This window comes from Diabrotica virgifera, chromosome 2 (assembly GCF_917563875.1).
Source record: "Diabrotica virgifera virgifera chromosome 2, PGI_DIABVI_V3a".
NCBI lineage: Eukaryota > Metazoa > Arthropoda > Insecta > Coleoptera > Chrysomelidae > Diabrotica > Diabrotica virgifera.
In genome coordinates, this window is record NC_065444.1 from 216,583,148 (window position 1) to 216,597,006 (window position 13,859).

At 32.9% G+C, this 13,859-nt stretch overlaps 1 protein-coding gene across 5 annotated transcripts in view; it reads right to left on the reverse strand.

The window, feature by feature from the left end:
• Window positions 1-13,859, reverse strand: part of LOC114333974 (zinc finger protein OZF-like) — a 231,802-nt gene that overhangs the window by 30,293 nt on the left and 187,650 nt on the right. The gene's annotated exons all lie outside the window — the stretch shown is intronic.

The window sequence follows — 13,859 nt, forward strand, 5'->3', positions numbered from 1 at the left end:
AAATCGACCCTAAATGTGGCTAAATTTGATATATGTCTTACACAACCAAATATTATTTTTCCAGAATATAACGATAATCCAGCAATTAATAACATACATATGCAAATAGAACTAGAGAAGCTAGGTAATGTCCATACATTTTTTACAGATGGATCCAAATCCCCCACTGGAACAGGATGTGCAGTGTACAGGGAAAACAAACGAAAGTTTGTTGTTTAAACTAAACCCAAACTTTACAATCTTTATAGCAGAGGCACTTGCTATATTTAAGGTTTTGGGTTGGGCAAACAATTCACTTTGACAACCTTAAGAGTCTTAGATTGTAAACAGATAAATACATTTTTTATATGGGCCAAAGGGTATTCATCCATAGTCCATAACGGGAAACGTATTACTCTTATCAAACAAGCTCCCGAATTGCTACCAGACGCATTATCTTTACGTAAGCAAAACTTAAGAACTAAATGGGCAGACAAATGGACAATATTAGATCTAACAATGCATTTCAATACTGCACAAACTTTGATGTATGGGAACACTGGAACAGGGGAAGTTTTAATTGTGGAACGTGGTTTTAATTGTGGAACGTGTCATCCTGACAAGTTTATGATTGTGTAAACTATGGTTCATTTTTTAAATAGGAGGAGTAAACTTAAACGACATATTCACCCAATAATGTCACTAAAAAAATAACCAGATTCATCTTCTCTATTAGTTGATCATATCGGTCTTTGATGGTAATCTATAAATATTATATTATATTATACTAATACGTCGCTCAAAAGTTCTAACAACAACTGTTTTTTAAATAAACGCAGACTAAAAATCTAAAAATTTAAGAGATATGGCAGAATATACAAAAAAAATCGAAGATATAAATTAATTAACCTACGAATTTTAAATATTAGTGTCAAAATTTCATAAATGTAAATATGTAGTGCTTAAAATTATTTGGTTTAAGCCTATGCTTAAGACTCAAATTGAAGTGGAAATACAGGCACCTAGGCTTAAGCTCAGGCTTAAAGTAAGCTTTGGCTTAAGTGCGGTTGGAAATACTGGTCCGTAGTTTTTTGTCGAAAAATCAACATTTTCAATGGCAAATAACTCGAAAAGTATTGACTTACGTAAAAAACTCTATAGAACAAAAGTTGCTTAAAATCAATCAATTTATCCATTTCCGGTCTTATCTTGAACGTATGTTTCTTCACCCCCGAGAAGGGGTGACTGTCACCCCCCAAGTAAAAGCAACCAACGGTACAATTTCAACTTTGAAGTGGAGGGTAAGTAGAACCTAAATCCAAATTTTCATGCAATTCGGAGTTGCCCCTGAAAATTACACCGTATCGCCGAATTTCCCGTTCATTTACTGGGCTATGGACGCAGTATGAAAAATTAATCCGTTTGATGCGATCCATCCGATGTATATGATGCGGACCTGTGGACGCTTAACTTAAATGAACAAAATTAACTGCAAATAGCTACACTAATAAATACTGGCATAACAGAAACTGTCCCCCTGTAGCTGATGCATTTGCAACAGTCTCAAACATCAAACTACATTATGATTCTGGTTTGCCGTTCTTCACGGCTAAGGGCCAATTTCTCATATCGAGTTCAACTCCAGTTTAACCTGAACTTTTAGTGAACGTCAGTTTAAAGTCAAAATCGTCTTTCTCAATTCACGTTCTACCGATGGCAGTTTAAACTTGAACGATGCTTGAACGGTGGAATTCGGCCGTTCAAAGATTTCAGAACCCAGTTCAGATGATTTCATGGATTATGCATGCGTTGTATTAACATGAATCGCTGTCATAATATATAGTCACAGTATATAGAGGTTCCACAGTAAAATCACTCTTCTGTCGGCGCTTTGATCTCAGGAAGTAATACCGGCAGTACGCAATTGGTAATTCACCAGTGGTGGATGCGGGTTTTACCTGTTAAAAGCCGTACGTTTCTATGCGAATAGCAATGCGAGAGTGGGGCAAAAGCGACTGCCAACACAACAGATTTTACTTCCAATTTTTCGGAGAGTGGTTCTACTGTCCCTCTTTATACTGTGATATAGTCCAATCGGGTTAGACGAATAACAGGCCTAACCTTGCATTAGGAGCTGCCCCAAATTTTTTTTTAATCTTTAGGGGGGGGGTCAATAGTAGTGTAAATTTAAAATCTCGACTTAATTCCGCCATTGCATTAGCCGCCATCTTGAGTTTAAAGGAGAACCGTTTTTGCTCAATATCTCCGCCATTTTCAACTTTTCGACAAAAAGTATAACAACCAAAATTGTTGAAAATGTAATTTTCTATCATTTCTATTTGTACAATTTTTTCGTGCCTTCGATATTTTTCGAGTTATAGCGGAAAATAGTGACAGTTATACAGGGTGTCCCGAAAAGATTGGTCATAAATTATACCACACATTCTGGGGTCAAAAATAGTTCGATTGAACCTAACTTACCTTAGTACAAATGTGCTCATAAAAAAAGTTACAGCCCTTTGAAGTTACAAAATGAAAATCGATTTTTTTCAATATATCGAAAACTATTAGAGATTTTTTGCTGAAAATGGACGTGTATCATTATTATGGCAGGAGCATCTTAAAACAAAATTATAGTGAAATTTGTCCACCCCATAAAAATTTTATGGGGGTTTTGTTCTCTTAAACCCCCCCAAACTTTGGTGTACGTTCCAATTCATTCAATATTGTGGTACCATTAGTTAAACACAACATTTTTAAAACTTTTTTGCCTTTAAGTATTTTGTCGATAAGCCAGTTTTTATCGAGATGCGGCTTCTTTTTTAATATGTTTACATAAAAATTTTGAGGGGGTTTTGTTCCTTTAAACCCCCCAAATGTTTGTGTACGTTCTAAATAAACTATTATTAAATACAGTATTTTTAAAACCTTTTTGTCTCTTAGTCTTTTTTTGATAAGTCACCTTTTATCGAGATATGGCTTCTTTTTCAAAATATACCTAAAAATGTAAATTATAAATAAATTTTCAGATTATTAACAGGTCGCTACAATCGTACTTAACCATATACAAATATGTGGTGGATTCGACAAATATTCACAATATCTCGATAAACACTGGCTTATCGAAAAAGTACTAAGAAGCAAAAAAGTTTTAAAAATATTGTGTTTAACTAATGGTGTCACAATAACAATTTAATTGGACCGTACACAAAAGTTTGGGGGGTTTAAGGGAACAAAACCCCCATAAAATTTTTATGGGGTGCACAAATTGCACTTTAATTTTTTTTTAAGATATTGCTACCATAAGAGTGCCTCATGTCCATTTTCAATAAAAAATCTCTAAGAGTTTTCGATATATTAAAAAAAATCGATTTTCATTTTGTAACTTCAAAGGGCTGTAACTTATTTTGTGTGCACTATTGTATATAGGTAAGTGAGGTTCAATCAACCTAGTTTTGACCCCAGAATCTGTGGTATAATTTATGACCAATCTTTTCGGGACACCCTGTATATATAAATAGGGCATAATTCTTGAATTATCTCGTTTATTGTTAGTTTTACGACAAAAATGTTCCTATACAAAAATAGAGAGAATTGAATTCTACACAATTTTAGTTTCTTTCATTTTTTTGCTAAAGTTAATATTTAAGGTAGTATGTATGCGATAATGGCGAGAGCGTAAGATCTGATTGATTTTGTAGCAATTGTTTTTGTTCAATATCTACGCCATTTTCAACTTAAATTGTTCCAAATATGATTTCCTACAATTTCTTTTTAACAATTTTTTTCATGCGGTTGATATTTTCCGAGTTAAGTGGGAAAATAGTAAAAAGTGGTGGGGGGAGCATAATTACTGAATTGAATCTTTTTTCCGAGCTGCCCCAAATTTTATAATTATATCCTTTAGGGGAGATCAATAGTAGTGTAAATTTAAAATCTCGACTGAATTCCGCGGTTGCATTAGCCGCCATATTGATTTTAAAGGAAACCGTTGTTGATTAATATCTCTGCCATTTTCAACTTTTCGACAAAAACGGTAGGAACTAAAATTGTTGGAAACGCAATTTCCTACAATTTCTTTTCCACAATTTTTTTATGCGATCAATATTCTCTGAATTAAGGAGGAAAATAGTGGAAGCGGAGTGGAAGCATAATTAATGAATTGTCTCATTTATTACGACATAATTGTACACAAACAAAAATAAAGAGAATTATATTTTATACAATTTTTGAAACTTCCAATAAAACACCAACCAAACTAAGTACATAAAAGACATAAATAATAACTTATATGCATTAAGTTCACTTAATTTTATTAACTAGAGGGTTTTATTGGTTGAATTTGTCTGTCGATAATTAAGTTTCATGTCAGCTAACATATTTTAACATTTCAACAATTTTTTTTAATTTTGGACCCCGTTGTGGGAATTTTCCCATTCCCCCCTCTTAGACCCGCCACTGGTTCTCTCGAAAAATTGTAGTGAATCGTAATTGGAACAATTTCAGTCCTTACACTTTTTGTCGAAAAGTTGAAAATGGCGAAGATATTGAACAAAAACAATTGCTTTAAAATCAATCGGGTCTTACGCTCGCGCCTTTACCGCATACGTACTACCTTAAATATTGATTTTATCAAAAAAATGAAAGAGATCAAAATTGTACAAAATTTAATTCTCTTCATTCTTGTATAGGTTAAAATTTGTTAGTAATAGTTTGTAAAAGTAATAATAAACGAGATAATTCAATAAATCTATAATTATGCTTTAACTGTCACTGTTTTCCCCATACCTCGGAAAATATGGACCGCACGAAAAAAATTATAATAAACGAAATTATAGAAAATCGCATTTTCAACAATTTCAGTTTGTATATTTTTTGTCGAAAAGTTGAAAATGGCGGATATATTGAGCAAAAACGTGTTCTCGTTTAAAATCAAGATGGCGGCTAACGCAACGGTCAAATTCAGTCGAGATTTTAAATTTATACTACTATTGACCTCCCCTAAAGACTAGAAAAGTAAAATTTGGGGCAGCTCCTAATGCAAGGTCAAATGGTATCCCGACTGGGCTAATAAATATACCTCGAAATGGAGGAAGATTGGAAAAATAATGGAACGAATGAGCCAACACTCGAAGAAGTAATCGAAATAACAAAAACGGAAGAGCACCCGGGAAAGATAACATAAACAGCGAACTCATAAAATTAGGAGGAGAACCGTTGCATAGGGAAATACACAAACTGATAGTAAACATCTGGAAAGAAGAAAAAATGCAAAAGAATGGCAAACAGGGCAAATAATAACGATACATAAAAAGGGAAACCAACAAGAATGTCAAAATTACAGGGGAATAACATTACTGAGTACAGTATATAAGGTGTTGTCAACCATAATACAAAGAAGATTACAGGAAGCAACAGACAATAAGATAGGGCAATATCAATGTGGATTCAGGAAAGGAAAATCCACAATAGATGCGATATACATACTAAAACAAATAATGGAGAAGGCGAACGAATCTAACATAAACTTAGAAATACTTTTCGTAGATTTTAGACAAGCTTTTGATTCCATCAAACGAAAGCAACTATTGGAAATACTAAAAACGCTACAGGTACGTCTTAAATTAAGAAAATTTATAAAAATGACGATAGTCATACCAGAGTTAGTGTGAAAACGCAAATAGGGGAAACAGAAGAGTTCGAAACAAACAAAGGAGTGAGGCAGGGTGATAGTTTGTCCACAACATTATTTAACATGGCAATAGAATATATTACCAGAAAAATGAACAAAGGAACACTCAGAAATAGAGGAGGTCAAATTGTAGCATATGCCGATGACGTCGTGATAATGGCAAAGAGAAGAGATATATTAACGCAAATGGTAGAGGAACTCATTCAAGAAGGAAAAACAGTGGGTTTGAGTATTAACGAAAACAAAACAAAAATGTTAAGATTAGGAAAAAAACCTACCAATAGTGAGGTCAAAGTGGGAAGATACAAATTTGAAGAAGTAAGTAAATATAAGTATCTAGGAGTCATGCTGTCAAATGATGGAACAAGAGAAAACGAAATAAAAGAGAAATCATTGGCAATAAATAGAGCATTCCAAGCCAACAAAAAAATGATAAAAAGCAAGATATTAACAAAAACAACTAAATTAAGGCTCTATGAAACATTAATTAGACCGACATTAATGTATGGAGCAGAAGTGATGACAATGACCAAGACAGACGAAGAAAATTTGAGAACAACTGAGAGAAAAATAATTCGGGCAATATTAGGACCAATAAAAACAGCAGAAGGTGAATACAGGAGTCGAAGAAATAACGAAATAAATGAGGAATTGAAGGGGCAAGATATAGTCAGGAGAATAAAGAGACAAAGATTGAGATGGATTGGGCATGTATGGAGAGCAGGAGAAGAAGCGATAATAAACATAGTAACAAAGTGGTCTCCGGCCGGTAGGAGACGAAGAGGAAGACAGAGGTCCAAATGGCTGGAAGAGGTGAAGCGAGATCTGGAGGACATGGGAATTAGAAATGCAGAGGAAAGAGCAAGAGACAGAAGGAGCTGGAACCGGATATGTAATGCAGTCTAAGAAAAGAAGAATGGAGGAATAATCCATCTCGAAAACATGGATCTAGAGAGCCTGTAAAGGCGGCGCTACCCTCGCGGGGGTGTTTTAGCCACTATATATATAACGATAAACGATAACATTATTTTTGTTTTTATAACATTTATTTATAATTATTAAAATGAGTATTTGACTATAAATATTTAAATTTAACTTTATTCAAAAACAGCATAAAAACGGTCAGGGACGCGCCGTCCATATGGGCAAGGTCGTGCGGCGCACGACGGCGCCAAGGCGTTAAAGGCGCCCTTTGACTCGGGAAAGTTAAATAAATATTCAATTCAAAACTAAATATTTTTTGAAGCAAAAAAAAACATTGCAAAAAATAACTTAGTCCACTCATTTCCAAATATTACTATTTCGTTACGTATATTATTAACTATAGGTACCGATTTCTGTAGCTTCAGCCGTTCTAGCTAAGCGTTTATTTGAAAAACAACATATGTCCATTTTTCTAAAATTCGACTTTATTTGTTGTTCTTATAGAATAGTAGTTTATTTCTCCAGTTCACACATTTGGTTCACATTGCATAGAAAATTTTGAAAGTTTTAGAAAAACAACAGATGTCCATGCGTTTTTTTGTAAAAACAACACTTGTCCCATCCTAGTCAACGGTAGTTGTAAGTGTGTATGATCTTATCCTTAAATTTATCAGTTGTGTGCATTCTTTGATAGTAATAATGTGATGTTTGTTTCTTTTGTATTAGAAATAGTTCAGCATAACAGAAACTACAGGGTGTAACAAAAATACAGGTCATAAATTTAATCACATATTCTGGGACCAAAAATAGTTCGATTGAACCTAACTTACCTTTGTACAAATGTGCTTATAAAAAAAGTTACAGCCCTTTGAAGTTACAAAATGAAAATCGATTTTTTCCAATATATCGAAAACTATTGGAGATTTTTTATTGAAGATGAACATGTGGCATTCTTATGGTAGTAGTATCTTAAGAAAAAATTATAGTGAAATTTAGACACCCCATAAAAATTTTATGGGGGTTTTGTTCTTTAAACCCCCCCAAACTTTTGTGTACGTTCCAATTTAATTATTATTGTAGTACCATTAGTTAAACACAATATTTTAAAAAAATTTTTGCCTCTTAGTACTTTTTCGAAATGTCAGTTTTTATCGAGATATTTTGCATATTTGTGAAATCCACCACATATTTGTATATGGCTATGTACGATTATGGAGACTTGATAATAATAGGAAAATTTATTTACGATTTACATTTTTAGGTATATTTGGAACCATATTAAAAAAGAAGCCACATCTCGATAAAAGGTGCCTTATCGAAAAAATACAAAGAACCAAAAAAGTTTTAAAAACACTGTGTTTAACTAATGGTATCGCAGTAATAGTTTAATTGGGACGTACACAACCATTGGGGGGGGGGGGGGTTTAAAGGAACAAAACCCCCATAAAATCTTTATGTAAACATATTAGAAAAGAAGCCGCAACTCGATAAAAACTGCCTTGTCGAAAAAATACTAGGAGCCAAAAAAGTTTTAAAAATATTGAGTTTAACTAATGGTATCACAATAATAATTTAATTGGAACGTACACAAAAGTTTGGGGGGGGGGGTTTAAGGGAACAAAACCCCCATAAAATTTTTATGGGGTGCACAAATTTCACTAAAATTTTTCTTTAAGATACTCCTGCCATAAAAATGCCACATGTCCATTTTCAATAAAAAATGTCCAATAGTTTTCGATATTTTCGAAAAAATCGATTTTCATTTTGTAATTTCAAAGGGGTGTAACTTTTTTTATGTGCATATTTGTACTAAGGTAAGTTAGGTTCATTCGAACTATTTTTGGTCCCAGAATAGGTGATTTAATTTATGACCTGTATTTTTGTACAACACAATATGTACAACACAATACCTCTCTATTTTCGAATATATTTTGGTAAGTTTGTACAATTATTTTGATATCCATATTCCTTCCAATGAATGTCTTAATAAAAGTAAGATTTGAAATAAATTAAAGCTGGGCAGTTTTACTTGATTTTCCAAAATTTTCATTTTTGGACAAGTGTTGTATTTCAAATAAACGCTTCAATTACTTAAGATCTACAATGGGTCAGGAACGGCTAGAAAATCTTACTATTATTTCTACAGAATCTGAGTTTTTAAAGGACCGGAATAATGAAATATCCGCTGGTTTTCATCATAATAAGTACATTTGTTTAAAAAATCGCAATATAAATATGTTTCGTTTTTTGATCTTCAATCTTTTTTAATAATTTTAAGTAATGCTGTATAACTTTAACATAGTTTTTATTCTGTTCTCTTTTATTATGCAATATAGTTTTAAAAAATTATTTTTAACAACTACTAGACTACTAGAAACAACAGAGATGAAAATACTTCGACGAATATCAGGCAAAAGTCTGTTGGATAGGGAGAGAAGCGAAAACCTAAGAAGATCATGCAATGTAGAAGACATAAATACATGGGTGACAAAACGGAAACAGGAGTGGAACGAACACATTAGTAGATAGTCCTGTCGCCAGGGGGGGTACAACGGCCTCCTGTATTCAGATGGACTTACCCAAGTTTTTTTTATGTATTTTGACCTGTAGAACACGAATTTTTTGGGTAACAGTTGATCCGGATGTCGATAAGATTGTTATAAACCAAGAAGTTGAGGAATCATATAACAGCGATTTCTTGCAAAAGAAAACATTTTTTTGTATTTTTTGGGCCATTCTAACCAAAAAATGTTCCTACAAGTTTTTTCGTAGGATGCATAGTTTTCGAGATAAACGCGGTTGAACTTTCAAAAAATCGAAAAATTGCAATTTTTGAACCCGAATAACTTTTGATTAAAAAATAAAATAGCAATTCTGCTTACCGCATTTGAAAGTTCAAGTCAAATTATATCGGTTTTAATTATTTGTATTGCTAAAAATTTATTATTTTATTGTTAAAACAAAGCTATAAACACCTAGTGCTTAAGTGATGTTTTCAATGATTTCTCATTTAAAATCGAATGAGTAGGTAGAGGAGGTAAAAGTGCAAGCGGAGCTATTTCTACGTAGCATGCATTAAAACGCATGTATTATATTAGGCACGGGAAACACTATGTCTTTATAGCTTTTTTTAACAATCAAAAAATAAATTTTTAGCAATGCAAATATTTAAAACAGATAAAATATGACTTAAACTTTTAAAGGCGGTAAGCAGAATTACTATTTTATTTTTTATTCAAAGGTTATTCGGGTTCAAAAATTGCAATTTTTCGATTTTTTGAAAGTTCAACCGCGTTTATCTCGAAAACTGCATCCTACGAAAAAACTTGTAGAAACATTTTTTGGTTAGAATGACCCAAAAAATTGTTTTGTTTTGCGAGAAATCGCTGTTATGTAATTCCTCAACTTCTTTGTTTATAACAATCTTATCGACATCCGTATCAACTGTTACCCAAAAAATTCGTGTTCTACGGGCCAAAATACATAAAAAAAACTTGGGTAAGTCCATCTGAATTAAGAAGGCCGTTGTACCCCCCCCCCCTGGCGACAGGACTAAGAATGGCAGAGGATAGGAAAGTACGAATAGCACGAGATGTCACCAAATTGATGAAGAATTATTTGCAGACCAAGAAAAATGTGGTGCGATAATCTAAACAATTTAGGAGGCAAATATTGAAGAATAAACATGCTTTAAAGTCTCCATACAAGAAGGAAGAAGAATATATTATTTTTTATAACAGTACTGTGTACTTATTATTTCCTTAAAAAAAATCTGGGTAGATGTAGGAGTGATTGATATTTCTACCCTGGTAATTTTGATCAAGGCGCTTATCAATATTTTGCACGACGGCGCCGAAGTTACTTGGCGCGTCCCTGAAAACGGTAGGTCAAAATGGCGACAGTTTTTTACCTTTTGCCATCTATTGGCATTTCTCGAAAGCTGTAGAACGTGCACTGACATGAACGTGCAATGAGAAATGCATTCCAAACAAAACCGTAGTTCACCAGTGAACCTGGTTCAACTGAACCATAGATTACCGCAGGTATGAGAAATCGACCCTAAATGTGGCTAAATTTGATATATGTCTTACACAACCAAATATTATTTTTCCAGAATATAACGATAATCCAGCAATTAATAACATACATATGCAAATAGAACTAGAGAAGCTAGGTAATGTCCATACATTTTTTACAGATGGATCCAAATCCCCCACTGGAACAGGATGTGCAGTGTACAGGGAAAACAAACGAAAGTTTGTTGTTTAAACTAAACCCAAACTTTACAATCTTTATAGCAGAGGCACTTGCTATATTTAAGGTTTTGGGTTGGGCAAACAATTCACTTTGACAACCTTAAGAGTCTTAGATTGTAAACAGATAAATACATTTTTTATATGGGCCAAAGGGTATTCATCCATAGTCCATAACGGGAAACGTATTACTCTTGGCAAACAAGCTCCCGAATTGCTACCAGACGCATTATCTTTACGTAAGCAAAACTTAAGAACTAAATGGGCAGACAAATGGACAATATTAGATCTAACAATGCATTTCAATACTGCACAAACTTTGATGCATGGGAACACTGGAACAGGGGAAGTTTTAATTGTGGAACGTGGTTTTAATTGTGGAACGTGTCATCCTGACAAGTTTATGATTGTGTAAACTATGGTTCATTTTTTAAATAGGAGGAGTAAACTTAAACGACATATTCACCCAATAATGTCACTAAAAAAATAACCAGATTCATCTTCTCTATTAGTTGATCATATCGGTCTTTGATGGTAATCTATAAATATTATATTATATTATACTAATACGTCGCTCAAAAGTTCTAACAACAACTGTTTTTTAAATAAACGCAGACTAAAAATCTAAAAATTTAAGAGATATGGCAGAATATACAAAAAAAATCGAAGATATAAATTAATTAACCTACGAATTTTAAATATTAGTGTCAAAATTTCATAAATGTAAATATGTAGTGACAAATTTGTATAATTCAGTGGAGTAAACTTGTCTGTGGTTGAACCAATTAAAAACACGCATTACGGCCCGGTAAATTTGAATTACTGCTCTTGTTTACATGATAATAACTAAGAAAACAAACATGCAAACAAGAATACATTTGGGAAATGTACCGATAGAAAGGGTTGATAAATACAAATACCTAGGAACCTGGATTTCAAATAAAAATGATCAAACAACAGAAATAAGAACCAGGATACAAAAAGCAAGAAATGCGTTTGTAAAAATGAAAACAGTTCTCTGCAACAAAGACCTTAGCTTAGAACTGAGAGTAAGAGCTTTGAGATGCTACGTGTCCTCGATACTACAATAAGGACTTGAAAGCTGGGCATTAAAGCAAGAACACATAAATAAGCTACAGTCATTTGAAACGTGGTGTTACATAAGGACGCTTAAAATAACAACACAGAAGAAAACGAACACGGAAGTATTGCGAGAAATGGGTAAAGAATGCGAAATAATAAACACAATAAAAATAAGAAAGTTACAATATCTGGGACATGTAATGAGGAGAGCGCGATATGAAACGCTAAGACTGATAATACAGGGAAAGATAAGAGGCGGAATGAGTATAGGAAGAAGGAGAGTGTCATGGTTGAAGAATTTAAGGGACTGGTTTAACCTTCCGATGACCAACCTTTTTTTGTTACACGGATGACCAAGGGGGGAAAATGACCCCGGTCAAAAATGTCAAAAATGACAATTAACAAAAAAATAAAGTTGTTTTTTATTTTTTTTTGCCTTGAATTTATGTCATTCAACCAGTCACAACATGAGTATTAGTGTCATGTGTAGTGTGTATGTTGAGTAAGTGTCATGTTACTTTGCAAAGTCGACGTCATTAGCGTAAAACTACTTGTAATTACACATAATAGACGCTATTTTACTAAACATCAACTTCAGAATATATTTTTTATTGGTAAAATATAGGGAATTTTTTTTATTTCAAAATATGAGGATATCTAGAATGATATTAAAGTCAAATAAAAAAATAATGAGTTAAAAATTGAAAATACTTTTGAATTTATTAAAGAAAAACATACGCTGGGGTCACAATTTCCCCCGCTTGGTCATCCGAAGGTTAAATGCAGTTCTATAGAACTCTTTAGAGCAGAGGTAGATAGAGTAAAGATAGTGATGATGATATCCAACCTCCGATTAGGAGACGGCACTTGAAGAAGAACTCTTGTTTAAAAAACGAGGTATAGTTGTTAAGGTTGTTTTTAAGTTTATTCAATAACAAACTTTATAATATGAAAAAATGTTTACCCGACAAATATGTTGCACATTTTAATAAGTCCAACATGTAGAACATGTCAAATGACAGGAATAGGGAACTTGCATAAAATTTTAAATTCGAAAAAAATGTTATAAATCACAACAAAACATAATCTGTAACATGTATCAAAGATAAAAAAAAGTTGTTTTTCTATTCTCATACTATAATAGTTATATCAATTATGATGTCACTACCTGTATCATAATGAACTTCATTATGATACAGATTTTCATTAAGATACAGATTTTTAACCAATAGAATCGCGATATGGCATTCGCAATAAAGGTGGTACACGCGCAGTGACCAATGGCGAGTCAAATACATACGCTTTGACAGTTCTCAATATGTAAACAAACTGTCAAATTGACAAACTTCTTAATTTGTTTGCGTTACAAAATTAATAAATTTGAATATATTTTTTGTTGTGAATGATCATAGAAAAAATAGTGTATACAACTTGCATTTAATTATCATTATGAAGCTCGTACTCTATAAGAAACTCGCCGCATACGGCTCGTTTCTTATCCCTCATACTCGCTTCATAATGACCATCATTAAATGCTCGTTACATAATATACTAATTTTGTGTTCCGTTTGGCCCCTAAAGACGATTCTAAATTAAATTAAAGCAGCTAGCCCAAAACGCGCCGTGACATCATAAGGTTAATGTTTACATTCTGCACCACAAAGTAAACAAAATTGTATATGATTTTAAATTAGACATTATAAACGTCAGTAGAAAATACAGTTATGTGACGTCACAAGTGTTTTTGATCGTTTGAACTATTCATAGAAAACTTGTACTTTTACAAAATGTTTCCGTAGTAAGCCTTCTTAGCTTTCCTTCAAGAACTGTATCAAACTCCAATCTCAACAAACTGGTATATATTATTACAATGAGATACGATAAATGTCATTAGAATATAAATATTTTCTCTTATTCCGCGACGATGA